The 27,450-nt window shown below is 50.3% G+C and overlaps 1 protein-coding gene across 1 annotated transcript in view; it reads left to right on the top strand.

Annotated features, from left to right (window-relative positions):
• The first annotated feature begins 11,824 nt into the window (after positions 1-11,824).
• The window catches only part of GLI2 (GLI family zinc finger 2), a 258,619-nt gene continuing 242,993 nt past the window's right edge, over positions 11,825-27,450 (top strand). Inside the window, exon 1 of the mRNA XM_043576560.1 lies at positions 11,825-12,243. The gene's annotated coding sequence lies outside the window, so the exon portion shown is untranslated. The remainder of the gene's footprint in view (positions 12,244-27,450) is intronic.

Genomic DNA, 27,450 nt, shown 5'->3' with positions numbered 1-27,450 from the left:
CCTAAGTTGTTCCAAACACACTTAAAAAAGTTTTCCTAGGGGCGCCCGGGTGGCTCAGTCGGTTGAGTGTCCGACTTCGGCCCAGGTCATGATCTCACAGTTCGTGAGTTTGAGCCCCGTGTCGGGCTCTGTGCTGACAGCTCAGACCCTGGATCCTGCTTCAGATTCTGTGTCTCCCTCTCTCTCTGCCCCATCCCCACTCATGCTCTGTCTCTCTCTGTCTTAAAAATAAAAAAAAAAACATTAAAAAAAATTTAAAAAAAAAGTTTTCCTATAGCTGGATTGAATATCAGATTTTAAACTTAAAACTAAATAAAGCTTAGACGTTAGTTCCTCGGTTGGACTGACCACATTCGAAGTGTTCAGTGCCCTGGACGGCTAGTGGCCACTATAATGGACAGCACAGGTTCAAGGAAACCAAAGAGGTGGGCTTTCTTTCAAGTGTATTTACAGGTGTATGGATTTAGACTTATTTGATGTGTTTTAACCCATTGTTGTTGTTGTTCTTTTTTCAAGTTTATGTTTATTTATTCTGAGGGAGAGAGAGAGAGAGAGAGTAAATGGGGGAGGGGCTGAGAGAGAGAAGGAGACAGAATCCCAAGCAGGCTTTGAGCTATCAGCTGTCAGCACAGAGCCCGATGGGGGTGCTCCAACTCACAAACCGTGCGATCATGACCTGAGCCAACATTAAGAGTCAGAAGCTTGGGGCGCCTGGGTGGCTCCGTCGGTTAAGCGTCTGACTTCGGCTCAGGTCATGATCGCACGGTTTGTGAGTTCGAGCCCCACGTTGGGCTCTGCGCTGACAGCTTGGAGCCTGCTTGTGATTCTCTCTCTCTCCCTCTGTCTGCCCCTCCCCGACTTGCGCTTTCTCTTGCTTTCAAAATAGATAAATAAACTTAAAAAAAAGAAGAGGAAGAAGAAGAAGAGTCAGACGCTTAACCTACTGAGCCACCCAAGAGTCCCATGCTGTTACTGTTATTGAAACTTGAAGGTCACCTATTTGGACAGGAAGCATCTTTATTTGGTTCTGAGTGTTTTGACACAACCTTAAGCGGCTTCGACAGCTGCCTTGCTTTCTGGTATAACGATATGTTTCCCCTTCTTATGGTGCCTCACAGACACTTTCTTCCCAACATCTGGAATCCACCGTTCCTCCGTTTCTCTAGTTCTTTATGGTGGGAAATGGTATTTAGAAATCAAATTCTGGTCCTTTAGGCTGCTCATTGCTATTGGATCAGTCACTGCTTTTTGGACTTTCCAATTGACATAGCTAGAACACATGATTTAAAAAAAAAAGAATTTACATTATAAACCAAATTCTCATATGAATTCATAACGATAGTTCATGAATTCATATTTCCAACTCAAATTCACAACCACAGTTTTTACTTAACCTTATTATTTTATTTTATTTTATTTTATTTTATTTTATTTTATTTTATTTTTTAAGTAGGCTTCACAGTCAGCACCGAACCCAGTGTGGGGCTTGAACTCACGATCTTGAGTTCAAGACCTGAGCTGAGACCACCCAGGTGCCCCAGATTTTACTTAACCTTATTATTTTTTTATTTTTTTTATTTTTTTTAATTAATTTTTTTTTCAACATTTATTTATTTTTGGGACAGAGAGAGACAGAGCATGAATGGGGGAGGGTCAGAGAGAGGAAGACACAGAATCTGAAACAGGCTCCAGGCTCTGAGCCATCAGCCCAGAGCCCGACGCGGGGCTCGAACTCACGGACCGTGAGATCGTGACCTGAGCCGAAGTTGGACACTTAACCGACTGAGCCACCCAGGCACCCCTTACTTAACCTTATTAATATTACACCTGTATCTCCTCTCTCCCATACTGAACATTGTCAGTTGTCAACAACGCTAACAGGATTACTCACTTGCATTATTTCTTGCTATATATGCAGTATCTCAGACCAATATCAACACTCTACCCACAATATAATTACTGAAAACTATGTGTTTTTCCCCCTCAGCTCTTTTTGTCCTATATGTATCCCTAAAGGTATATCCCTGGTTGTGCAAATTATTGCTTTCAGGTTATGTGGAATATTCCCTCTTTGTATCTACTAACTGGACACACATTTATCTTCGTTTGTTTCATCTTTTAGTTATGGGGATTACTTTTTTTTAATTTTTTTTTTCAAAGTTTATTTTTGGGACAGAGAGAGACAGAGCATGAACGGGGAAGGGGCAGAGAGAGAGGGAGACACAGAATCGGAAACAGGCTCCAGGCTCTGAGCCATCAGCCCAGAGCCTGATGCGGGGCTCGAACTCACGGACCGCGAGATCGTGACCTGGCTGAAGTCGGATGCTTAACCGACTGCGCCACCCAGGCGCCCCTGGGGATTACTTTTTGAAAAGGAATTCTTGTTCTGTTACAATGTAATATATTTTCATGGCTCCAATGTCAAGTCTAAAAACCCAAGGTGTGTTAAAGGAAGTCTAGCTTTCATCTTTCTCCCCTCTGTCTTATTCCCTCTTTCTTCTGCTCGGTAATCTTAAAACATTGTTATGGTTTAACAACTTAACACTATAAACAATTCTTATGTATGTATCTGGCCACACATACAGTGTCTCACTCTTTTTAAGATCAATAGTATTAGACCATATACAGTTTGTCTCACAAAATTTCCTTCCCGTAAGAATGTATAGAATAGCTTAAGAAATATGCCTCATTCCTTCATTTTATGTATGTATGTATGTGTGTGAGAGTGAGTGGGGAAGGGGCAGAGAGAGAGGTGGACACAGGACCCAAAGTGGGTTCTACACTGGCAGCAGTGAGCCTAATTCAAGGCTGGAACTCCTGGAGCCGTGAGATCGTGACCTGAGCCAAATTTGGACGCTCCACCGATGGAACCACCAGGCACCCCTGCCTCATTCCTTCTGTTTTAAATGTTTACTTATTTATTTCGAGAGGGAGATAGAAAATATGGGCCTGCACACAAGTGGGGGAAAGGCAGAGAGAGGGATAGAGAATCCCAAGCAGGCTCTGCACTGTCAGTGCAAAACTCCATGAGGGTTTTGATCTCACCAACCGTGAGATCATGACCTGAGCCAAAATCAAGAGTCGGACGCTTAACTGACTGAGCCACCAAGGCGCCCCTCCTTGTTCCTTCTTATAGTTTCTATTTTTAATGTTTATTTATTTTTGATAGAGAGACAGGGAGACAGAGCACGGGTTGGGAGAGGGGCAGAGAGAGAGGGAGACACAGAATCTGAAGCAGGCTTCAGGCTCTGAGCTGTCAGCACAGAGCCAGACACGGGATCGAACCCACAAACTGTGAGATCATGACCTGAGCTGAAGTCCCACACTCAACCAACTGAGCCACCCAGGTGCCCCGTAGTTTCTATTTTTTTAGGACTATGTGCTTTAGTTCATTCAATCTCACCTGACATGAAGATATTTGGGTAGTTTCCAGTCTTTTTTTTTTTTTTTTTTTTTTTTTTTTATAAATAGTGCTGCTGTTATTAGTCTCCTGCACAAGCCTTTTTGAATTGTGTCTGGGATAGATACCCGGAAGTGAGATGGGCAGGTCCAAGGGGTCAATGTATATGCGATTTTGCTAGGTATTCCAAATCTCCCTCCACTGGGGCTGTCCATTTTGCGTTCCCACCAGGAATGTATGAGAGTGACTGCTTTCCATACAGTCAGAGCGTGCTGTCCAGTTTTGGGGTCCTGTTGGGTGTGGCAGGTGAAAACTGGAACCTTGCTCCAATGTTAATTTCTAGTTAGCCCACTGCAACTTATTAACAAGTGTCTCTCTCACCCCTCACTCACCATGTCACCTTTTATCAAAGTTGAAATTTCCATGCCCAGCGAGGTCTAGTTCTGGAATTTGTATTCCATTCCACGGGTCTATCTTTTTATTCATTCATCAATACCAAATTGTCTTAGTTAGAGAGGCTTTATGTTTTAATATCTGATGGGGGCAGATATTAAAGCAATGTTTTGCTTTTCTTTTTCGGGGCTTTCCCCTGGCCCTTCTTTGTTCTTTCTCCATCCAAATGAACTTTATAATTGCTAACTTTGCTAGCCCGGTTTTTTCCCTCTGCCCCAAGAAAAGACAGTACTTTTATGTGGATTGCAATATTTTATACATTCGCTTCGGAAGAAGTATCTTCTTCAAGGGTTGAATCTTCCTAACCAAGAACACACATCTCTCTATATGTTCACACCTAATTAGATGTCTGCTGGTAGTGTTTCATGCTTTTTTTTTTTCCTCATACAGGTTTTGGGCATTTCTTGTAATATGTAAACTTCATAGCTTGTACTTTCTTCTTCTCTATCATAACTGGGGGGCTTCTGTTCCGTTTTATTTTCCAACTGATTTTGCTGATTTCTACGAAAATCTTGGACTTGTATGTTAATTTGAGCGCGGAAGGCTTGTTGTCCAAAACACCCATGCGGACTATCTTCAGTTACTGACCAACTCCAGCCTTCGTGAAGCTGTTTCCTGCAACCACTATGGTGACACCCTATACCATACAGCCTAACAAGGGACGGCCCCCAAACCATCTCTTGCCACCTTCACTTTATTCAAAGGCAGTGGGAACTTGCCTCTCCAAATGATTTCTAGCCAGATGAGGCTCATCAAGTAACCTAGTGTCAAACTTCTGACACTGAACCTGTTGAAAGACAAGTTGAGGAACGCCTGGCTGGCTCAGTGGGTAGAACATAAAACTCTTGATCATGGGATTGTAAATTTGAGCCCCGTGTTGGGTGTAGAGATTACTTGAAAATAAAGATATTAAAAAAAAAAGAAAGACACATTGAAACATGAATAAAATAATGCATAACAGAGGAGGTGTTGAAAGAGAGAAATGATCGATACGCATGTGGGTAAGATCCAAGTTTTTTTTTTAATTTTTAAAAAATTATTTATTTATTTTGAGAGAGAGAGGGAGTGGGAACAAGTGAGGGTCAGAGAGAGATGGAGAGAGAGAGAGAGAACCCCAGTGCAGGGCTCGATCCCATGGGCCATGAGATCAGGACCTGAGCCAAAGTCCAGAGTGGGATGTTTAACCAACCGAGCCACCCGGAGGCCCCAAGATCCAAGTCTGAATGCTTCTTTAATGAAGTCCACAAGTGGCTTCCACATTGTCTTCTTTCTGGTGGAGACAATCAATGGAATGGGGGGAGCCCAAGGAAGTGGATGAAGTAGCAGGTGGTCATCTCCCACATGGTCTCTGCACTGTTTCCCAGTGACTCCTGAGAGAGGAGATAGAGTCAACTATGATACATTACGGGCATGGAGAGGCTCTCCTTGAGATCGTTATGGAAGTCAGTCCGATATCTTACAATAATTTCATCACATTTCAGTTATGTGTCTTTGAGAATTTTGAGAAATTGTCTTGAAATAATGGCTTTCATTATTACGTGATTAGTTGGACTAATCAGAGGACTGTTGATATCTTAAGAGTCACTAGTGGCTGGAAGACAAAGCTGTCTTTATCAGTTTGGCCAAGACACCCACAAGCACCTTGAGAAAAGTTCTTGAGAGGGCTGGCCCTAAGGGAGAAAAAACTCCTGACAAACGTCCCCTGGATCTCTAGGCCCTGCTGATTTTGTTGCCTCCTCTCCCCTTCTCAGGATGGCCTCACCATCCTTCCTTCTCCAATCTACCCTGCACATGGCAATCTCCTTCGTAGCCCTCACCACTCTGAGCTGACACAGGGGCTGGTGGGAGTACCACCCAGCCAGGAACTAGCCGGTGGAAGAAAGCTCTGGAGTATATGGTAGTAGTAGGAGCTCAACAAGGAGGCATGAATGAATATGTGTATGAATGAATGAATGAATGAATGACTGTATGAATGAATGAATGCATACTTTCATATGTGTATGCATGAAGGAATCCATTAGTTACAGAGTTTTGGGGGACACCCCGCTGGCTCAGTGGGTCAAGCGTCCGACTTCGGCTCTGGTCATGATCTCGCGGTTCGTGAGTTCGAGCCCCGCGTCGGGCTCTGTGCTGACTGCTCAGAGCCTGGAGCCTGCTTTGGTTTCCGCATCTCCCTCTCTCTCTGTCCCTCCCCCACTTGCACTCTGCCTCTCTCTCGAAAATAAATAAACATTAAAGACATTTTTTTTTTCTAGTTTTGGTCCATCTGCACTTGAATCTCTCCCAGCTGTGTCCTCCAGGGCTGCTCTGAAAGAGAAAAGGGTTTTCACCGGTTGCTTCTGTGGGAAGGGGTTGCTAACATCTCCCAACCTTGCACAAATCCCCTCTATGTCGTTTCCCCCACAATGTTGTCTGGGAGAGGGTTGAAGATTTGCACTGAAAGTTAGAAATATGGGTTCATCTTTGGCTTGCCCGGCCCCTCCCTCTGTGCACCTGCTCCTTCTATATGAGCGTGTTCTGTGGAAGACCTCTGATAAACTCACTCACAGTGGTAGGAGTGTCCCGTAGAAACGTTGTGTTAAGCCTCCCAAGCGTATTTGCACTGTAACCTTCAGTAATAGACGTCACTGACTCTAGACTTCCCGGTGTTACTGATCCCAGAGCCTGCGTGAGGGATGCTGGGATAGAGGGACAGGGGGACCGAGGGCCAAGTCGGGACCCCTGAAAGAAGAAAACATAATCAGCCCACTTTGGGGATTGGCCCTTATTGCTGATCTGACACCCTCCCTGCCTCTCCTGTTCTGCCACCTGGCCTCCTCTCTCTCAGCCATAGCTCCACCGCTCGCTCCCCGCCTCGTACCCTGTTTTGCATCCTTCCTTTCTTAATTTTTAGAAGACTTTATTTGTAAGTAATCTCCACACCCAGCGTGGGGCTCGAACTTACAACCCTGAGATCAAGGATCGCACGCTCCACCCACTGAGCCAGCCAAGCGCCCCACATTTTGCGTCCTTCCATTGTGGCCAGATTTGTGCCTGTCTTGATGAGAGTGGAGACTCCTCAGGGGCGGGGGGGAGGGGGAGGGATCGGGTCTGTCACTTCTTTCTAGTGTTCCAGAGTGCTTGCTCCCGGGCTTGGTAGCCAAGTCACCAAATAATACACCTGGTGGGCCACCTCAGGGCCTTTTTCCAGTCTTCCCTGTCTCCACTTGAGTGTTGTGTGGGGAGACTTTATCCCCCAAAATAGCCACAGCGCCATTTCTGACCGCTCACGCTCTTCAGAGTCTTGCCATCCCCCCCATCAAGAAGTACAGTCTATTTTCCCTCCCCTTGAATCTCGGCAGGTGGCTTCCAAAGTTTTGTAAAAGGTTCCTGTTTGGCCTGCTTGGCATCCTTCCTTTGTGTGCCTGTCGCCCAATATTGCCCCCTCAGGTGCCATCGTTCCGTTTCTTACTCCTTCTATAGACGTGTGTTTTTTGGAAGGCTTTCACCTGGCTATCTCCTCTTACGCTCAGTCCGGAACCTAGTTACCACCATGCTGTGAGGAGGCCCAAGCTGGTCTGAGAGACCACATGGAGAGGTCAGACAGAAAGGAGCCAAGGTCCCCCCGAGCCAATAGCCAGCACTGAGCGCCAGGGGTGTGAGTGGGCCAGTCTATCGATGGCGCCAGTGCCAGGCTTGAGGTCTTCTAGCTGAGGCCCCAGCACTGCGGAGTAGAGACGCGCTGTCAAAATTCCTGACCCACAGCCTCTTTGTGCGTAGTCTATGGTTGTTTTATCCCACTGAGTTTGGGTTGGGAGTTGGGAGTTTGGGTTGATTTGTTTCACACCCCTAGTAACCACCACACTGTGCAACGATCGACTCTGGAACTTATTCTTCCTGGATAACTGGAACTTCGTACTCACTGAACAACTTCCGTTTCCCCATCTTCATTGCCTGGTGAGCCGCCATTTTATTGTCTACTTCTATACCTTTGACTATTTTAGCCTCTTAGTAGAGGAATCATGCAGTATTTGCCCTTCTCTGGCTGACTTACTTTACTTTACATAATTGCCTCCAGGTAGGCCTACGGTCACGAATGGCAGGATTTCCTTCTTTAAAATTTTTTTTTTAACGTTTTATTTATTTTTGAGACAGGGAGAGACAGAGCATGAACAGGGGAGGGTCAGCGAGAGAGGGAGACACAGAACCTGAAACAGGCTCCAGGCTCCGAGCCGTCAGCCCAGAGCCCGACGCGGGGCTCGAACTCACGGACCGCGAGATTGTGACCTGAGCCGAAGTCGGAGGCTTAACCGACTGAGCCACCCAGGCGCTCCGGATTTCCTTCTTTTAAAAAAATTTTTTAAAAATGTTTTTATTTATTTTTGAGAGAGAGAGAGAGAGAGAACCCAAAGCAGGTGCTGCGCTGTTAGGGCAAACCCACAATCGTAGGACTCAAACCCACAATCGGTGAGATCATGACCTAAGCCTAAATCAGGCGCTCAACCAACTGAGCCACCCAGGCACCCCAAGATGTCCTTCTTTTTTAAGGCTGACTAATATTTCATTGCACATATATGCCACATTTTCTTTTTCCCTTCATCTGATAATGTACTTTTGGGTTGTTTCTAGATCTTAGTTACCATGAATGTGAGAGTGCAGATACCTTTTCGAGATCACAATTCCAGTATGTTTGGATATATGCGCAGAAGTGGGATTGGGGATCGTATCCTAATCTGGAATATTTTTGAGGAACTTCCATACTGTTTTCCATAACGGTTCCACCATTTCGCATTCCCATACACACCAACAATGCACAAGGGTTCTAATTTCACTGCAACCTCACTGACACTTGTTACTGCCTGTCATCTTGACCCTAATCACTCTAACAGGTTCGAGGTGATGGCCCATCGTGGCTTTGATTTCCATTTCCCTGGTGATGAGTGAAATTGAGCACCTTTTCATGTACCTGTTGGCCATCTGGATATCTTCTTTGAAGAAATGTCTGTTTAGGTCCTCTGCCCATGTTGACTTGGGTCATTTGTGGTTTTGCTATTGGGTTTTAGGAGTTCCTTATATTTTTTGGAAATTAACTCCTTCTCAGATATATCATTGGCAAATATTTTTCTCCCATTCCACAGGATGCCTTTTTCACTCTGTTGTTTCCATCGCTTTTCAGTGTAACGTGGTTCCACTTCTTATTTTTGCCTTGGTTGTCCATTCCTTCTTCACGCCAGTGCAACCTCATTTTCTCAGGAATGTCTTCCCTGAGCCCTGCACCGCCCCCCGTGCTGGCTCAGGTCACCAGGCACAAGCATGGAGCACGTTGCATTTTTTTTTCTTTACCCAGTTTCCGATTATATATTTGTTTGTGGTTATTTTTTTTTAATGTCTATCTATCTTAGAGAGTGCGAGTGGGGGAAAGGGCAGAGAGAGAGGGACTCAGAGGATCCGAAGCAGGCTCCCAGGCTGTCAGTGCAAAGGTTGATGCGGGGTCCCAACCCACGATCCGATCCGTGGGGATCATGACCTGAGCTGCGGTCAGATGCTCCACTGACCAAGCCACCCAGGCGCCCCTGTTTGTGGTTATTAATGAAACGCTAAGTTCACGCAGGAAAGGTGCTCACCAGTCTTGCTCACTGTGATGTGGGGTCACTTGGCACATCACCTGGCTCAGAGAAAGTTGCCGACTGAATGAACCAGGACTTACCCAAGGCCATACGTTTAGTATTAGATCTGGAACCAGAACTCAGTGTCCCAACGCTCAGATGAAGGCTTTCTCTGCTGTGAACCTTGTTGCTTTTTCCAGCGTCCAAACTTCTGTCTATAGATTAAGGCATGGTGTCTAGAGCCTCTCCTCAAACCGAGAACATTCCACCCTCATCTTTACAGTCACCTCCTTGCCGAAAGAAGCCAGGAAAGGTTATGGGAGTGCCTGGATTCCAGCAGGAGTTGAGCTGGTTTGAGAGGAAAAAACAGAGAAAAAGGAAATCTCTCAAAATGTGGACTTGTTTCAACTCCTTCACAAACCTAACAACACAGGGAAACCAACAGAGACACACTTATAATGAAGTAATCAGCCGACGAAGCTAATATTCCCGTAACATGAAATGATTCCCCGCATTTCATGGGGGTAGATATGAAAAGGATCATTAAAATATGGCCAAGGCAGGGAGGGAGAGTTTACTTTTGCTGTCTCCTTGGAGTCTGTGTTCCAAAAGCTCAGCAGGAATTTAAACAAATAGCACGGAGGAATGGTGAATCCGATCATATTTAAAGAAAAAGCCCCTTTCAAACTTTGCTTCCCTTTAATAAATCCATTGGTTTCTACAAGTTTTGCTTTTTAAAAACTCTGTGGATTTTCTTTCCCATCCCGGGAGCCCATTTGCGGAAAAACAAAATCAGAATCGTTCTGCATCTTTTCTCCTCTAGGTCAAGAAGAAAGATAAGGGGGAAAGAAGGAAGGTAGGTGGTAGGGAACCGGGACCATACTGTTCCTTCCCTCTTTGATTACAAGGTGAAAAATAAAGTCAGGGAATGGTCAATGGTATATGGAGAGAGCTACTGACCCAAAGGGAGTGTATCAGTAAAATGGGCTTGTGAAGGTCACACCCCCACAGGGGGTGTGGAATTGCCCGTGCGAGCCTTTGTTTCCCCCTGCATTCCAGACAAGAAACAACTGCAGGGAAGGAGGCTGAGGGAGAGAGATGCTTCCACCCTTCTCAATTGGGCCAACGTAGTTGACCTACTGGTACAACCCACTGAAATTCACAGATGGTGGCTCTGTGCTCTGACCTCAGACGGGTTACCTAACTCCTCTGTAGCCTCAGTCTTCTCAACTGTAAAATGGGGAAGTGAACCAGTCTCCGACTTTTGTAGGTTAAATAATATAAAGGAGTTGTTACTGGTCAGGAACGATTACTCGTCACCTAGCACATGGTGTTTCACGAATGTTGGGAAGAAACATTAAAAAAAAAAAAAAAACAATCCCCCAGTGAGGCACTCTTTGGGGGAGAACCGTCAGCAAAGACAGGATGGTGGCCCCAGAGGACTTAGGGGACGCTTTAGCCAGCGGCTCCCAAGCTCCTCCAAGCGAGGCCGCTCAGTTCTGGGCGATGGTGTGGCTTGAGGGCCCGAGCGAGTCACCCAGTTTGCTTAAGCGAGTTCTTTTCACACACACCCCCATATACACTTTGGGCCAAAATTCAGTGAGGTTTTTTTCTTCCTTCTTCCTCTGTTGTTGTTGGGTTCTGATTACTTCCATCTGGCTGTGGCAGCTAGAGTGGAGTCTCTAAAAAAAAAAAAAAAAAAAAACCAAAACAAACAAAACAAACAAAACCCCTCCCTGCAAAACACACATGTACCAAACCTAGAAGGCTTCTCGCCTCTCGCCTGCAGGCGCTGAGAAGGCGACTCGTGCGAGCCGCAGCGGGGGGCGCGGGCAGGACCCCAGGCACCTGCGCGCCCTGCCTGCTGGAAGAGGGTCCGCTCGGAGCCGGCCGCCCTCCCCCCTTTGCCTCCAGTCCCCGGCTTCCGCCCCGGCGCCCGGAGGAGCGGGCGCACTGGGAACTGCGACCCGGGCATCTCCCGGCGGAGGGAAGAGGGAGGTGGGGAGGGCGGGTGATTTCAGAGATTGAAAACAGAGCAGTCCTTGCGCCTCAGCCCCGGAGCTCATCTGACTTGAGTTAGAGACCCCCCCCTCCAACCCCGGCGCCTTAAAAAAAGAAAAAAAAAGTGTTGGAAACTGGCGCGTTCTTTCGTTCCCTGCTCGAACTTTGTTCGTAGGTGTGCTTTCTCTCGAGGCTCGGTGCTGGGGAAGAGGATCCTCGGCCGCCCCTCCCCCCACCCCCAGGTTCCCCTGGCCCCGGGTCCCCCGGGTGCCCCCGGAGGCGGGGGCGCGCGGCGCGGGCGGGGGCGCGGCGCCCGGGTGTGCTGCAGCCGTGCGCGCGGGGGCGCTGCGCCGTCCGGGCGGCGCTGATGGATTGCAGGAGTGCCGGAGCTCGCCAGCCGAGGCAGCACGGCTCCGCGGACTTTTTTTCAAACTCCCATCAATGAGACTTCGAGGAGGAGCGGGAGGCGGCGGCGGCGGCGGCGGCGGACGCGCAGGAAGGCGAGGAGGCGCCGGGGGAGCCAGAGGAGCCGGAGGAGCTGAAGCAAGGAGCGTGGGCCGCGCGGCGCGCGGGAGCCTAGGGGAGCTCCCGGCTCGCCGGCGGTAGGGGCTGCTGGGCCCCCGCCCGTCTCTCGGTCCCCTCCCCTGCCTGGCCCGCCCCGCCCCGCCCCGGCCGGACTGAGCCCCGGTACACGGCAGCCCGCGGCGGGTCGCCGCGCCAGCCAAGTTGGGATGGGGGCCCGAAGCCACCGCCCGGCGCCCCAGAGGCCACCTGCGTGCTAGAGGCAAACTTTTGTCTCCCTCGGTAAAGTTGCATTGGCCTTCTTTTGCTTGCTTTTCGTTGCGAAGTGCCCCCTACGCCGTCCGAGCCCGGGGCGACTGGGATGCTGCGCCGTCTCCGAGGGTCCCTCGGCCGTGTATCCTCGCCACGGCACAGGGATCGGGGCACCGGGCTTGGGGGGCCGGGGGCTGGCGAGGCGGCGCCGTTTCGGGCTCTGGCCAAGCCGGGCGGGGACGAAAAGGGGGCGGGGGGTCCAGGGCAAGGAACTTGTGGCCGGTGGGCGATTTTGCATCCCCTTTCCTACCTGGGGGAAGAGCCCGTCCTCTCCCGGTGCACAGCCTGGCCGGCCCGCAACCCGTCTTCACCGCGTCTAAGACGCGGGCTGTTTGTGCGGGAGGTGGTGGGTAGCACCGGAGGCTGGGATGCTGCGAAGCTCCCGGAGGTGGACGGTGGGAGCGTGACTTAGGGGAGTGTGCGGTGTGTGGAGGGGCTGCGGCCAGCCACTTGGGAACTTCTGACTGCACTTCTCCGCGCTACCCGTCGCGGAGCCCTGCCTTTCTTTCTTCCTCGCTCCTTCCTCCCGGTCTTCGGGCCCTGTCGCCCCCCTCCCCCCTCGGTCAGGCTCTCCTCTCCGGCCTCCCTCCTTGCTTCTCTCCGCCAACTCCTCCTCCTCCCCTGCCCTCCGCCCCTAGATCCGCTTGACTTCTCGAAGGGATCCGCACGTAATCCCTGGCCCGGTCCTCGGGTCCCCCCACCCCTCACTTTCATCCCCGCCCCCACTCATCGTCTCCCCCCCCCCCCACCCCCGAAGGGCCAATCTCTCAACAAGTATATTTGCTGAGGAATTTGAAAAATCCACTACTGCAACTTGATCTGTGTGTGATGGATGGGGAGAGGCGCGTAGAGAGTTGGGCGCCAATCCTATTAAGGGTTTAGAGAGGGGAGCGTTTTTCCCGGACGGGGGCGGAGGGTGGGTAGGGAGGGGAGGAGGAAGGGAGCGTGTGCGTGTGCGAGTGTGAGCGCGCCCGCCGCGTCGGGGAGCTGAAAGTCCACCCTGCTCGGCGCCTTTTCAGCCCGGCAGTAATTGCTGTCATTTCCTAGGAAACCCGACTTTTACAGCGCGAGGAGCTCTGGATGGAGCCCGCGCGCTTCACCCTGGGTGACCGACTGCGGACGCGCTTGCGGGCCTCGCTCCCCTCCCCCCCCGCCCCCCCAAACCCCGCCTGGGTGCCTCCCTTAACTCCCCGCCCTTTTGTATAATTTTCATGTGGCTCTCTGGGTAGATCCCTGCTGGAAAAGCGCACCCTTCCCAAGTCCGGTGCCGGGCCCTGGGGGGTGGGTGGGGGGGTGTTTCCTGCGCCGCTCTGCCCTCCCACCCGGGCATCCCGCTGGGTGCACGGCCTCTGGCGCGGGCTTTGCAGCCCGGTGGCCGTGGCGGAGTCCTGGGCCCCCGCCCCGCCGCCCTCGCCGGGCGTGTGAAGGTTTAATCCCGACAGCTTCAGATAAAGGGAGCAGTTGTAAAACGCTCATATGCTGTTTGCAGACGAGGCTCTGGGGGATGTTGGAGAATTTGAAAGTAAACGTTTCCCTCGCAAGCGGCATAAAATAGTGTTTAAACAAATATTGTATTGGCATGCTCAGGGGGCCCAGTGCCAAAAAGTAAAGTAAATAAACTGTGAAATCCAAAATATACAGCGGTGGAAAGCGGAGGAGTGAGCAGGCTAGTCGCAAGTCCCCCTGATGAGATCTGTTCTGGCCACTTCACCTCCGGGCCCCCTCCCCGCCCATTTCCTTACCTTGGCTGGGAGTTTCCTTCCCTCCGCTTCCTAGTGTCTGAGGGCAGGCCTCCCTGGGCCTGGGAGCGACTTTCCAGTTGCACCCACCGGAGGGAATTCTTTGTGTGGCTACTTGGGCTGGTCTTCCCCAGGGGAGGGGAGGGCACCCAGGCCACGCTTGGCTGCTTTTAATTTTGACTTTCTTCATTTGGGCTTTTCCCAGCTTCTGGTCTGCCCTGGGGCTGTTCTAGAATGTGGACTCTAGAACTTGCAGATGTGTGCCCTGCAGGCTTCCCTCCCTCCGGTGGGCCTCTGGCCACACTTTTCCTCTCCTTCCTTCATCTTTCTTGCTTCCGTTTTCGTAGACTTGCCTGCTTCTCCCTCCCATGGCTGAGGGTTACTGGAAATTGTGGAAATGTTCTCTCCCCGATATAGATTCCATTCGAACCCAGACACAAGGAAAGTTGTCACTTGTCTAAGAGTTTCAAAGTTAGTTACTGTTTCGTATTACTGAAGTTTGGTTTTGTATTTTCCTTCTGCTCTGAGAAACCCGCCGACTTTGGGAGGTGATTTAGTGGTTCTAGGGGGATCTACCCTGATGCAGGAAGAGTCCCAGGTAGGTGAGGAGCCCACCTGCCCATGAGATCGCCCTCGGGTGAGCTGTCTGGCCCTTGCTCTGGCATCTGAGAGACCAGTGAGAGCAGTCTGTTTTCCAAGTCAGCGAGCGGGTGAGGCCGAGAGGGAGAACCACCGCCCCCCAAAGCCGGGCCAGGCTCCCGAGGAACAGGGTGGGACCGTTAGAGATGTTTTTATCCTCCGTGGGAATTGTTTCGAGGGGGAGTTTGCGGGGTCCAGACTCCTTCAGCAGAACCTCCCAAGCCTGTGGGGGGAACCTCTACAGCTCGCACTGACCCTGGCCGTGGCCTTGGAGGGAACTCTGGACTGGGCCCCACCTTGAAGTGTGTGTGGAATTAGGCGAGGCCCTTCTGGAGTGCCACTCCACTTTCTCGGGGGTGCTCCAGGCCTTGTGGGGAGAGCATCGGACAGAGGAGATCCTTTGAGTTGCCTGGACGGAAGAGGGGGCCACAGGGCTGCCGGTCAGAGGCTCACTGCCTGGCCGTGGGGGTCTTGGAGGCTGTGTACTGTAGCTGGCTTGTTTGCACTGCCGGCTGAAAAATACACAAATACTTCATGCTTTTTGTACTCCCACAAGTGCCCTGTACACAGTGCGGCCCATAGGGCTGGATTAGCAAGCCAGGAGATTCAGCAGGCAGGCAGACAAAATTGGATATTTGTCTAATAAACACCCTTCTCCCGTCAGGGCCTCCCTGGGCCATCCCGGGGCGGGGCGGGGGGGACTTCACCCCACAGATGCCAGCAATTCCCTTTAAATGAGACCAGGAGGTTGTCGTGTGCACTCTGAAAGCCTGTGTGACCCCTACACACCCTGCAGGCTTGTTAACGCTCAGAAAGGAGCCCTACATCCTTGTGAACACTACGGGTAGGGCTGCTTGCTTTTTCTTGGGGAAGTGTGTGTTCATCAGGGCTTGTGTTCATCTGAAGGACGCTCACTCACGACGCTGGTTTGAGAGAGGTAGAGCAAACCAGTCTTCCTTCTTCAGGCCCCAGTGTTGGGGGGTGGGGGTGGGGTTTCTACCTGTGCCAGAGCCCGGTCCTTGGTGCAGGAGCAATAGCCAGGCCAGGTGGACCCTGTCGCTGTGGACGGCCACAGCTGTTCCCGCTGGGCCAGGGTCCTTTGAAAGGGAACCCCAGGGAAGCCGTCCCCCCCCCCCCCCCGCCCCTTTCTTCTTTTCAGTAAGTGTCAGAGGCAGGGACGAATGAAACACGTGAAGAATGCCAAAGAGAGAAACTATTCTCAGATTCCAGAAAATTCAGAGGCGGAATAGGTGACTATACGCACTACCAGAATATGCAGCAGTCTAAAGACCTCGGGGAGGAAAGCGACCCTTTAATTGTTTCCTGAGGCTTGTTTCAAAGACCCAAAGGGAAGGGGACACTGGTGTTTGGTAGTGTCCTTTGGTAAAGAGTAACAGCTTTGTGGTTTTTGAGTAAACACACGACACCAGACTCAATATTACTCATTTTCTCCAAAATTAATTCGGGTGTTTGCTGTGGAATATAAAAGATTTTTAAAAACAAATCATAGGTCATTGTTTTTAGATTCTGAGGGTGACAGAAGCACCTTTCACCTACAAAACGATGGTTAAAACCCTGAGAAAATGCACCAATGAGAACAGCATGCTTTCTTCGCTTTTAATGTCTTATTTTCCCCAATTTCTTCACCAACAAAAGCATCCTCAGTAATCCTGGTTGTGTTCTGATCCCGGTTTCTTAAAAAACATGCAAACGGGGGGAAATAAGTCATTGAAGGTGTGACCAAAGAGTACATATGAAACCATTTTTGAGATTTTCATTTAAATTGAATAAGTTAATGTGGTTTTGTGTGTTTGCATGTGTGTTGTTAAAAAAAAAAAAAACAGGTTGCTGGGAAGTGTGTTTTAACTGTGAGTGCCCGGTTTCATGCATTAGCATAAGAAAAAAGTTTTAGTGCATTTACTATTGTCTTGAATGAAGAGTTTCAGCAAAGGGAAGGAAAGCCGCGAAAGGGTGATGGTCCATTGAGATTCTCCAGCAGCCCCCAGCTCGTCATCTGCTGCTGAAATCTGTGATCGGATATCACTTTTATCTCGCTTTTCCATTCTCTGGCCTTTTTCACACGTTCACTTTTGTCAGGGTTTATTGATTATGTTTTCTTCTCTGCAAATCTGTGGAAAATTTAATGAACCAAAAACAGCAGTGAAATAAAGGGGACTTTTTATTCATTAGCACGGGATTGATTTCCCCCCTTGGGCCGAGGGCCCCTGGCCTCCCGCGAGTGGGGGTGGGGGGGGGCGGGTAGGAGGGCGGACAGCGCTGCTGCAGCCTGAGGCGGGGCCTCCCCAGGCCTGTGGCCTCACAGATGACCGGCACTGGTGAGCCTGGGACTCCGGTCGCAACTGAGCGTTCAAAGCCCGCACAGGATGGCTCTTTCCGGTCAGCCCGAGTCTACCACACCGTAGACCCCAGCCTCCCCTCCAGGATCCTGGCTCAGGGGGCTTTGGGCAAGGAGCGGGTAGAGATGGGTATTTGTACTCCCCAACCTTACAAACCAGTTGAGAGCCCGCCTAGGCCTTCCCGGGGACACAGTTAAGTATCTCTCTTCCTCCAGCCCGGCTGGGAAACCTGTAATTAAGCAAAGCCCCTGGTGTGATTACACTTTGCTGACTCCGCTGGGTTTGGAACCGCTTCTCTCTACGAAATAGGGTGAACTCTTGCTCTTTGCAGAGGCTTCCCGGGTAGCCTGTGGTACACTTCTATGGCACGTCTGTCTGTCTGTCTCTCCCTCCCCTCCTCTCCTTTCTCCCGTCCTCCCTCTCCTCTTTGTCTCCTTTCTGTCTTCCTCTCCCCACCCCCCCACCCCCCCCCCCCCCCCCCCCCGCCTCCTTTTTACTCCCTCCTCCGCCCCCTCTGTCTCTCCTTTAATGTCTCTCTTACCCCATTTCCTCTTTCACGGCTTTATTTTTCCCTCTCCTTTCTCCCTCTCCCAACTCTCTTTGTTTCTCTCTCCCTCTCTTTTCTCTCCTGTCTCCCTTCCCATCTTTTCCCTTCTCTCTCTGCTTTCCCCTCCCATCTCCCCCTCCCCCCCACCCCGTCCCCGCCCCTCCACTTGCCGCCCCGAGGCGGGCTGGCCCGGGAGGCGGCGTGCCCAGCCCGTGGGGACCGTGCCTGCGGCCGGGGGACGTTCGGTGCCCCGAGTGCCCGCGCGCCGGCCGCGCCGCCTTCCTCCCACCTGCCCGCCGGCCTGGTTTGCGGCGCCCGAACAATGGCCACATTGTCCAGCCGGCGCACCGGCCGCCTCCGGCGAGTGGCGGCAGGCCGGACCGTGCTCGTGGCGAGTCGGGAAGAAAGCCAGCGGGCCAGGTCCCACTGGGCCCGCGCCGCCACCGCCGCCTTTGTCGCCGGGCGAGCGCCCCGGAGCGCGCGGGCCCGCTGTCCCCGCACCTGGGAAGGGCGCCTTTTCCCAAAGCTGGGGCCCAGGCTGACTCTCCCTCCCGCTCCCGATGGACTCGCCCCCCCCCCCATCCCCCTTCCTGGGGAAGGGAGCTCGAGGTCAGCTCAGTTTGCAGAGTGGGTTGAGAGCATTTCACCAGAGCCAGCAGACATGTTCCCAAACTTTTGGTGGCGTCAGAAACTTTTTCTGCAAGGCATCTGCGAGACTGACTACAGCCAGGGAGGCCTCCTGTTGCCAGGTCCCCACCCCAAAGGCTGGAAAAGAGTGGTGGTCTCTCGCATCGTCCGCACCCCTCCCCCACCCCCACCCCCATTCGTCTTGACCTGTAGGGATTCAAGACCTCTTAGCTCAGAAAAAGAAAGATCTTTGAATGCTGAGGATGTTAAAAGAGCATCGGTCCCCGGGTCCAAGCAGATGCTTAGCAATGCTTCTTTGTGCGGTGGACAATGCAATAAGTCAGCCCGACTTTTGAGCCACATTTATAAGGAACTGTAAGGGCCGCTCAAGTACACTTGTGCTAAGTTGAATTGATTGAAATTTAATGGCGGTTAGTGGCGATGAATGGTAATGATTTTCCAGCGTATCTTTGGCATACTTGACATTAATAACCGGAGACTGTGTGTGTATGCGCACCAAGCGCCTGCCACACACGTGAGGCGGTAGCATTATTCATTTTCTGAGATGCCAGTCCTTCGCCTCTTTCCTCTGCTCAGATCCTTTTCCTCCTCACCATAATTCAGTTGTTCAGATGATTTAAAAAAAAAAAAGGGGGGAAAAGATGGAAAGAGAAAAATCTTTCTCCGTTGAGCATGTACATCATGTCAACATAATTTTGAGCTCATGATTTTTTTCAATTCCTACATAAATCAGCTTCTAATATACAGAATGTGATGAATTTGTTTTAGCTGCCATCATGAATTAATGTTATGCAAATAGAAGCTTTGCAGGTGAAATGATTTACTAAATAATTTCAACTTCTAATATTTAAGCTCATTCATTATGTTGGGAGTTAAGAACAAACAAAAAAAAAACCAAGTCCATATTTTTAAACCTGAGATGGGGAGATTAGTATTTGAGTATTTGCAGTATAGGCAGACCTTGATGGCCGGAAAATAGCTCTTAATTTGTTGAGTCTTTCTTTGAGAGTCTACAGTTCACCAAGCAGGTGCTTAAAAAGAAGGGGATGGAAGTCTTACCAAGTTTCAGCTGAGGGAGGACACGAATGCGTTTAAATAATTCCAATGTGACTATCAAGGTAACATACCCCCGGGGATTGAACTAGTTTTGCTTTGGGACCGAAGAGCTTCCGTTTTGAACTGCTCTTGAAGGAAGAATATGACTGAGCCCGGTGGAGAGGGGTGAGGGCCTTTGATGTCCCTTGCCCCGTCTTTGTCATTTGCTAGTTAAGACTGTTTTTTAAAAAAATTTATTGGGGTGCCTGGGTGGCTCAGTCGGTTAAGCATCCGACTTCAGCTCAGGTCACGATCTCACGGTCCATGAGTTCGAGCCCCGCGTCGGGCTCTGGGCTGATGGCTCAGAGCCTGGAGCCTGCTTCCGATTCTGTGTCTCCCTCTCTCTCTGCCCCTCCCCTGTTCATGCTCTGTCTCTCTCTGTCTCAAAAATAAACGTTAAAAAAAAATTAACAAAAAATTAAAAAATTTATTATTGAAATCTACATGAACATACAATGTTATACTGGTTTCAGGTGCATACAGTACAGTGATCCGACAATTCTGTACTGGTTAAGACCATCGTAAGACCGAGTCGTTGACACCTGCCTACAAAGGTGGCAGCCGTATAGAAAGTTGGACAGAGGAAGAGAACTGCTGATGGCACCCCCTTCCCCCCATAACCGCTAGGAACCCTTTCTTATATACCTTGTCTTTCAGTCTGTTTTCCTCTGGAAAGAGTTGAGGAAGGGAGTTAGCGTGATGGATGAGCGCATATGAAGACAAATAGCTGGAACCCTTGAGGTTACCCTCGGGGAGAGGGAGACCAGTCATTCAAGAGCTGGCTGACCCTGTGCGGGTTGCTTTTTGCCTCTCTGTGTGGAAGGCAGGCCTTGGCAAAGGTGAGCTCAGATCCTTTGGCTTCAGAACCTTGGGAGCTGCCGCACCTCGTCTCTCGCCACCCACCCCTAAGAATCAGAGAGCAGGCAGGGTGGGAGGACCCGAGTTTGGAGAAAGCATGGGGTCTCCCGCCACTGCTCGGGCTTCCGGGGAGCAGGTTATGTAATGCTGCTCAAGGAATACGCCCTGCCTTCCCACCAGTCACTCTCCCTAGCCCACTGTAGTGCTCGAGCACCTCTGGGATGTGGTCATGTCATGACCATGGATGGGGGTGGACTTGGGACATTGGTGGGTGTTGGGGGCAGGGGCAGCACAGGGCCTGTGGTGGCCTTTTCAGGTTTTCTTGAAGGCTATGGACAAGTTGAAGGAAGGCTGACACATAAATATGTCTCGGATCTCTGGAGATAAGAGTAGACTTTTGACTTTACTTCTCCAAAAATTGAGGTCATTGTGGTCCGATGACAGGTTGAAGGCACATCACTCAGACATTTCCGCAGACAGCTGTGGGTTGTACTGTGGTGATGCATTATGTGTCCGGGCTGTGACAGCGTATTTAGGGCCGGCCCTCACTGTCTGCTGAGATCAAGGTGAGGGGACGTCTGTGATGTCCCCGGACTGAGTGTGTGCATGTGTTACCTTGCTTGTGTAGGGAAAGGCGAAATCAGACTCCAGGGTTGCACAGCCAGGAATTTTCCAGTTTGAATGTAATTCAGATGTTTTCATCCATAGAAAGTGCATATAATATAGTCCGTTTACTCACATACATGATATAGTGTGTTAAGTTACTCTTCCTGTTACGTGTGAATGTGGGGTGTGTGATGTGTATATGTATTTATTCTGAAATACATATATATCAGTAAGTCTCTTAACTATCAGATCCCTATAAGAATTAGATCTTTTTTTCTTCTTCTAAGATGCACTTAGCACAAAAAAGAGAAATAGCGTAAGAGAACGATGTCAGAACAGGAGATGAGTTATAGAGGCAAATCTGAAAATAAGGCCTCAGTCATCTCGAAGTGGAGTTCTTGGGACTCCTGAATCAAGTTCAGGTGGGCAGTTTGTTAAATATGCAGATTTTCAGGCCCCAGGAAGTACATACTGAATGAGACAGAATTCCTGTGGAGTGGAGTTCTGAGATCTGCATTTTATCAAGGATCTTTAGGGTGGGGTGATGCAGATTAGTGTTTTCTTCCTGTGATGTTCCCCAGTTCCTTTGTGACTTTTGCAATAAGAAAGGGGTAAGCATTCGCATCTGTAAGGCTTGATGGACAACCCAGGATGGGTCCCAGCAGATGGTAAGACTTAGCTGCCTGGCCCAGCTATTGCTGGACTGGAGGTTGGGGCAAGCTGGCCAAGAATTGAGCTGTTCTGAGAAGTGGACTTTAGGGCAGAGGCTCTCTTTCATGGGACTGTGAAAGGTTTTTTCACTGTGAAAGGCAGCTTTCAGGCCCCACGAGAAACCAGAGTGTAGTGAGCTTATCAAGTGTGTAGTTAGGGCCTGAGGGTCCCTAGGATGGCTCCTGTTTTTTTTGTTTTTGTTTTTGTTTTTGTTTTTGTTTTTGTTGTTTTTGTTTTTTATCCTGTATAGGTAACCTCGTGTGCATCATGACAGCTGTCTCAGTGCTCATGACTGAAGTGGCCAGAAGTTGGACCCGCTTTGGGGCCAGTTCAGTTTCACGGCCTGAGCAGGCATTTTGCAATTTCCATTCACACTGAGGTTTGGCTGAAGGGCCTACCTTGTGGCTGTTCTTATGGTTTCCGAAGAAGGGGAGGAAAGAGATAGCCTGGCAGGAGTGTGGGTGCAGAGAGGAGCCAGTGTCAGCTGCCCTGCCCACGCTGTGACGGCCTGAGGCCTGGGAGCCAGTGGAAGGGGCCTGCCCCGAGGGGAGGATGGGCCGGGGAATGGTCCTCCACCCGTGAGGTCAGCCTGCGGCCCTAGTGCGCAACGCTGCCTGGCATCTCCACCCCCCCCCCCCCCCCCCCCGTCACAGCGTCCCCTGCCCGTACCCTGGCCCTGGCGTCAGCCTATTTCAAGAATGTCCTGTCTCACTGTGCCTTGAATCTTCTTCAGAGTAAGAAGGCAAAACGAGCCTGGAAGGAGTCTGAGTGTGGGCCAGCTGAACATCAGGACAGGCGCGGTGTCTCTCTGGCCCTTGCTTCTCAACTCAGAGTGGGAGTCCTGACCTGCCTTGCTGGTGTGTGTTAGTAGTAAATGAGGCTCTGAGTGGGAGCCCAGCATGGCCCTCGCTCAAGGTCAAGGTCCCGAGGATGTTGGCCTTTCCTGTCACTAAATCCCTGCTGGCCTGGGACACTTGGGCTCTTACATACATGCCTCTGACTCTGACGGCCTGCACCAGCTTTCGGGGGTTTTGTGATTTGTAGTGTCCTGCGGTGTAGACCGTGTTAGCTTTATGTTGATACTTCAAGTGCACCTGGGCAAAGGACTTCGAGAGAACAGGAAACCAGAAAACTTGCACACGTGTCAACTTGGGACTTGTGGACTCCTGCTCGTCTGTTTGTGCACTTGGTTTGGATGGAGGCCGTTTGGAGGCATTCGGCGGGTCTGAAGGTGCGGTATTATTTTCTGTCCACATTTGCTCAGCTCCTCTGCTTGGTCTACACTCCTGGGGGCAGACTGTGAGGCAGAGCGAGGGCACACCGCTTCATGGCTCCCCTGGCCCTGGGAGCCCTGTGGGAAGTGGGGCGTGGGCTGCTGGTGTCCCCATCTCCTCCGGGTCTCTGCGGCCCGACACCCGGGTGCCGAATCCTTCTCCAGATCCAGCCCTCAGGCCCAGGCCCCTCGGGCCCCCGGCGCTCTCTGGCCAGCTGCTTTACCAGGAAAGGCTGCGACCCCACCCTCTAGTGTGGTGCTTCTTCATTGCCATCCTCTTCCGTCTTCAAGGAGCCCACCTTGGATGGGTAGTCGGTGGCAGGCAGAAAAGCCAGAGGCAGCACAAGGCTGATGGCTTGGAAGCCTCGGTTTGCCGAGCTCGAGGGTCCTGACAGCCTCCCCACCCTGTACCCCTACTGCCCACCTGTGGTATGAGTCCTGTTCCTGCTTTTGCTGATTTCAGCTGTGAGAGCCAAGCTTCTAGACCAGTGTCCAGTCATAGGCATCTACTAGCCAAGCCTCACGGAGCTGGCTGCCTGAGTGAGCACCCAAGCGGCCCAGCCAATAGTCCAGACAGGCAGGCAGACAGACAGAGCAGCGCACAGGACAGGCCTGGGTCTCACCCACTGCCCAGCCCAGCCCAGCCCGCCCTGTGGGGACCTCAGGTTTCCCCAGTGGCCTAGGCCCTGTGGGTCCCTTTTCTGTTTCTGTTTCCTTGAGTTTCCCTTTATTTAGGTTTAAAATCCTTTTTGTATGGCTAGGGGCTCTGTATTCAAGGAGTGGGCTCTGATTCAGCACTTGAGGTTTCAAGCAGAGCCTTCTCTTCTGATAGAAAACTATTAGAAACAGCAACAACAAAGTAGTTTCCCCACAAGATCTTAAAACTAAGGCATACTTTTTAAAAAGTTGTGAAATAAGGAACATCATAAAGAGGAAATTTTGTTAAATATCCTTCTCTTTCTATTGTTTTTTATTTATTTTTTTTTAAGTTTATTTATTTACTTTGGGAGAGAGAGAGAGAGGAGAGGGGGATGGGCAGAGAGAGAGAGAGAGACAGAATCCCAAGCAGGTTCTGCACTGTAAGCGCAGAGCCCTGTGTGGGGCTCGATCTCACGAACCTATGAGATCATGACCTGAACTGAAATCAAGAGTCAGATGCTTAACTGACTGAGCCCCCCGCAGTGTGAAATATTTTTGCTCTGTATTTTCTGACAAAATTGAAATTACATGATATATAGTTATGTGACTCTTGATTCACTCAGCATTTTATCATGGACGTTTTCCCATGTTTATTAATGAATAACTTCTAGTTTTGTGGGGTTTGTTGTCTACAGGATGTTCTTTTGTCTGACTCTGTCATATTTTCACTTTGCTCTCTTTACGTGGTTGGACATTTAGATTGTTTATAGTTTCAGTTGTGATAGAAAATGCTGGAATAGATGTGCTCGTATGTACGTGTTTACCTGAAATTCTGAACGTTACATTAGAATAGATCCTGCAAAGTGGTCTAACTTGGCCAAAGTGTTTGGACAGCTGTGAAGCCCTCATTAGGTCTTACTGGGTTTCCAGTGGTATCTCCCTAGCTTTTGGGGAGAGATCGAAGATTCTGGCTTGAGGTTTTCAGGAGAACTGTGTACAAATCAATGTAAAACCATCATTGGCTGCCTTCTGTATGGCTAGAAGCATGCAAGTCACTTGCAGACTATGATCTCATTTTGTAGATAGGTAAACTGAGTCTGGCCACTGGGAGGCAGAGTCCTGAGCAGAGGGAGAGTTACTCCCCTGGAATTGGCTTCTGAGCGCTGCCCTGGGAACAGCTGGGCCACAGCACTGTTTCTCAGCTAGGACGCTTTGTTCCCCAGGAGTCATTTGTCAATATCCGGAGACATTTTTGGTTGTCACAGACTGGGGGGTGGTGGTGGTGTGTGTGTTAGTGGCATCTAGCGAGTAGATGCTTAACATCTTGTAACGCACAGGGCAGCCCTGGCAACAAATTATCCAACCCCAAATGTTACCGGTGCTGCCACTGAGAAACCCTGGGTAGAGGTCACCTGCTAAAGCAGGCAACGGTGTCTTTTCACACCTCATTCTCACACCAGGCTGGAAATCTTCAACCTTCTTTTCTGCGCCTTGGATTTCAAAACGGTGTGGCAGTCGCCATCAAGAGGAATTCCTTGAGCAATCCATCAGTCAATCAGCCAGCACTTGCTGGAACATCTGTTCTGTGCCTTACGCTTATTAAGCTCGCGGCCGTAAGCGCACACCTTGCTAACTTGGTTAAGAGCCGCTGGCCTCTGAAATCCCAGCAGGTTTCTCAAATGTGCATCTTCTCCTGGTTCTTTCCATGCCTAGCAGGGGGGCTACTTTAGGAAAGTCATGAATTGGCCAGTGTGACCTCCGAAGACAGCTACAGAGGAAGGTTGCCGGGAGCAGGGACTGCCCTCACCTGCTGTCTGGAAGAAACTGGATGTGTCTGTTTTCCCGGCCCCAGGCTGGGAAGTTTCCCACTTCACAATGTATTCTGTACCAGGCTCTTCCTGGCAGCTACTAGTCAGGGATGGCAGAGTCCTGGGTCAGAATAGTGGGAAAGCCTGGGGTGGGGGCCTTTTGGCAGTGGCTCATTTGTTTCACCAAACAGTTGTGCCTAAGCAGTCCAGGAAGGCCTTGTTCCAGGAGAGGGCCCAAGCTGGGTCTCCGGGATGGGGACTTTACCATGGAGAGGCAGGGGAAGGAACAGCAGTCCAGGCAGAATGGCTCGGGCATATGATGTGTGGCGTTTCTGGAACCTGCAGGGGGTCACTGTTACTTGGAGGATGAAGTGGGGAGGGGCTCTGGCAGTCTGCAGAGGGGCTCTTTAGGAGAGCCTGAGGATGCTTTGAAGGGGTGGCTTGGTGATGATAAGTAAGGATGGCCCTTGTTGTTAACTTCAGGTCATGAGACATAAGCACACAGGAACCCAGGTTCTTTGGGGGGCTAGAATATTTGGGTGGCAGAGTGATTCTCCACCTCTTAGGTTTGGGCTGATTCAATTCTCCAGGTTTTTGTTTGTTTGTTTGTTTGCCCAGGTAAGCTAGGCACAGCAGTGGAAAAGAGGGAACTCCCAGCAAATACGCACGTACTTCTTCTCATGCTGGTAACCTTTGCCCATTTGGAGGCAAGAGCTTTGCCTTTTCCTGACCTACTCCCTGAAGATAACTCCCCTTACAGGGTCACCTCTTGCTGACCCTCGTGGCTGGTGGAAAAAAAAAGAGAAGATGAATCTGGTTCTCAGAACACTCTTCACCATGATCCTCAGGACCACTTTCAGTGATTTAAGGGTAGCAGTGGTTATCCATCCATCCATCCATCTGTCCATCCTCCCTCCATCACCCATCCATCCTCCCCCTCATCCATCCATCTTTCCATCCTCCCTTCCTCATCCACCCATCCGTCCATCCATCTCTCCATCCTCCTTCCATCATCCATTCATCTATCCATTCATCCTCCCTCCATCATCCATCCATCCCTCTGTCCATCCTCCCTCCATCATCCATCCATCCATCCATCCATCCATCCATCCATCATCCATCCCTCTGTCCATCCTCCCTCCATCATCCATCCATCCGTCCATCCATCCATCCATCCATCCATCTCTGCATCCTTCCTCCATCATCCATCCATCCCTCTGTCCATCCATCCATCCATCCATCCATCCATCTCTGCATCCTCCCTCCATCATCCATCATCCCTCTGTCCATCCTCCCTCCATCATCCATCCATCCATCCATCATCCATCCCTCTGTCCATCCTCCCTCCATCATCCATCCATCCATCCATCCATCCATCCATCCATCCTCCCTCCATCATCCATCCATCCATCCATCCATCTGTCCATCCTTCCTCCATCATCCATCCATCCCTCTGTCCATCCATCCATCCATCCATCCATCCATCTCTGCATCCTCCCTCCATCATCCATCCATCTGTCCATCCATCCATCCATCATCCATCCCTCTGTCCATCCTCCCTCCATCATCCATCCATCCATCCATCCATCCATCCTCCCTCCATCATCCACCCGTCCATCCGTTCATCCATCCATCTGTCTGTCCATCCTCCTTTCATCCTCCCTCCATCCATCTATCCATCCATCCATCTCTCCATCCTCCCTCTATTATCCATCCATCCATCTGTCCATCCTCCCTTCCTCATCCATCCATCCATCCATCTTCAATGCATCCTCTGTCTTTCCTTCATCCATTATTATCCATCATTCATCATCCACCCATTAGTCAATGGATTTTAAAGGTCTTTGCTGTTGGCCCTTGGTGTATTTCTCCTCTCCTATCCATGAAGCCAATAACTCAAGGGTCACCTCCTTCATGGAGTCTTTCCTGCCTCAGACCTAGACTCCCACTTGTCCCTGGAGTTTCCCTTGCTTGTAACACTCATTAATATTGTCTTGCAATTTTCTGTTTATTTGTGCTTAGGAAATGTTTGTTGATAAATGAATTCTGAGAGATTTTTCAGTGGGAGAAAATGGCATTTGTCCAGTGTCCTCTGACACCTCTCCTAAGAAACAAAAGTCAACTGAGCAGTCTCGAGATTGGTGGCCTTGTTTTGAGAGAGTTAAGAGCAATAGTTATAAAATGATCAGTTTGTAATATAGCAGAGTTGTATTTTTATACAGTTTAAACATGTATTGCAGTTCATTTGGGCTCCATA

This window comes from Prionailurus bengalensis, chromosome C1 (assembly GCF_016509475.1).
Source record: "Prionailurus bengalensis isolate Pbe53 chromosome C1, Fcat_Pben_1.1_paternal_pri, whole genome shotgun sequence".
Classification (NCBI taxonomy): Eukaryota; Metazoa; Chordata; class Mammalia; order Carnivora; family Felidae; genus Prionailurus; species Prionailurus bengalensis.
This window is presented reverse-complemented; position numbering and strand designations above follow the sequence as displayed.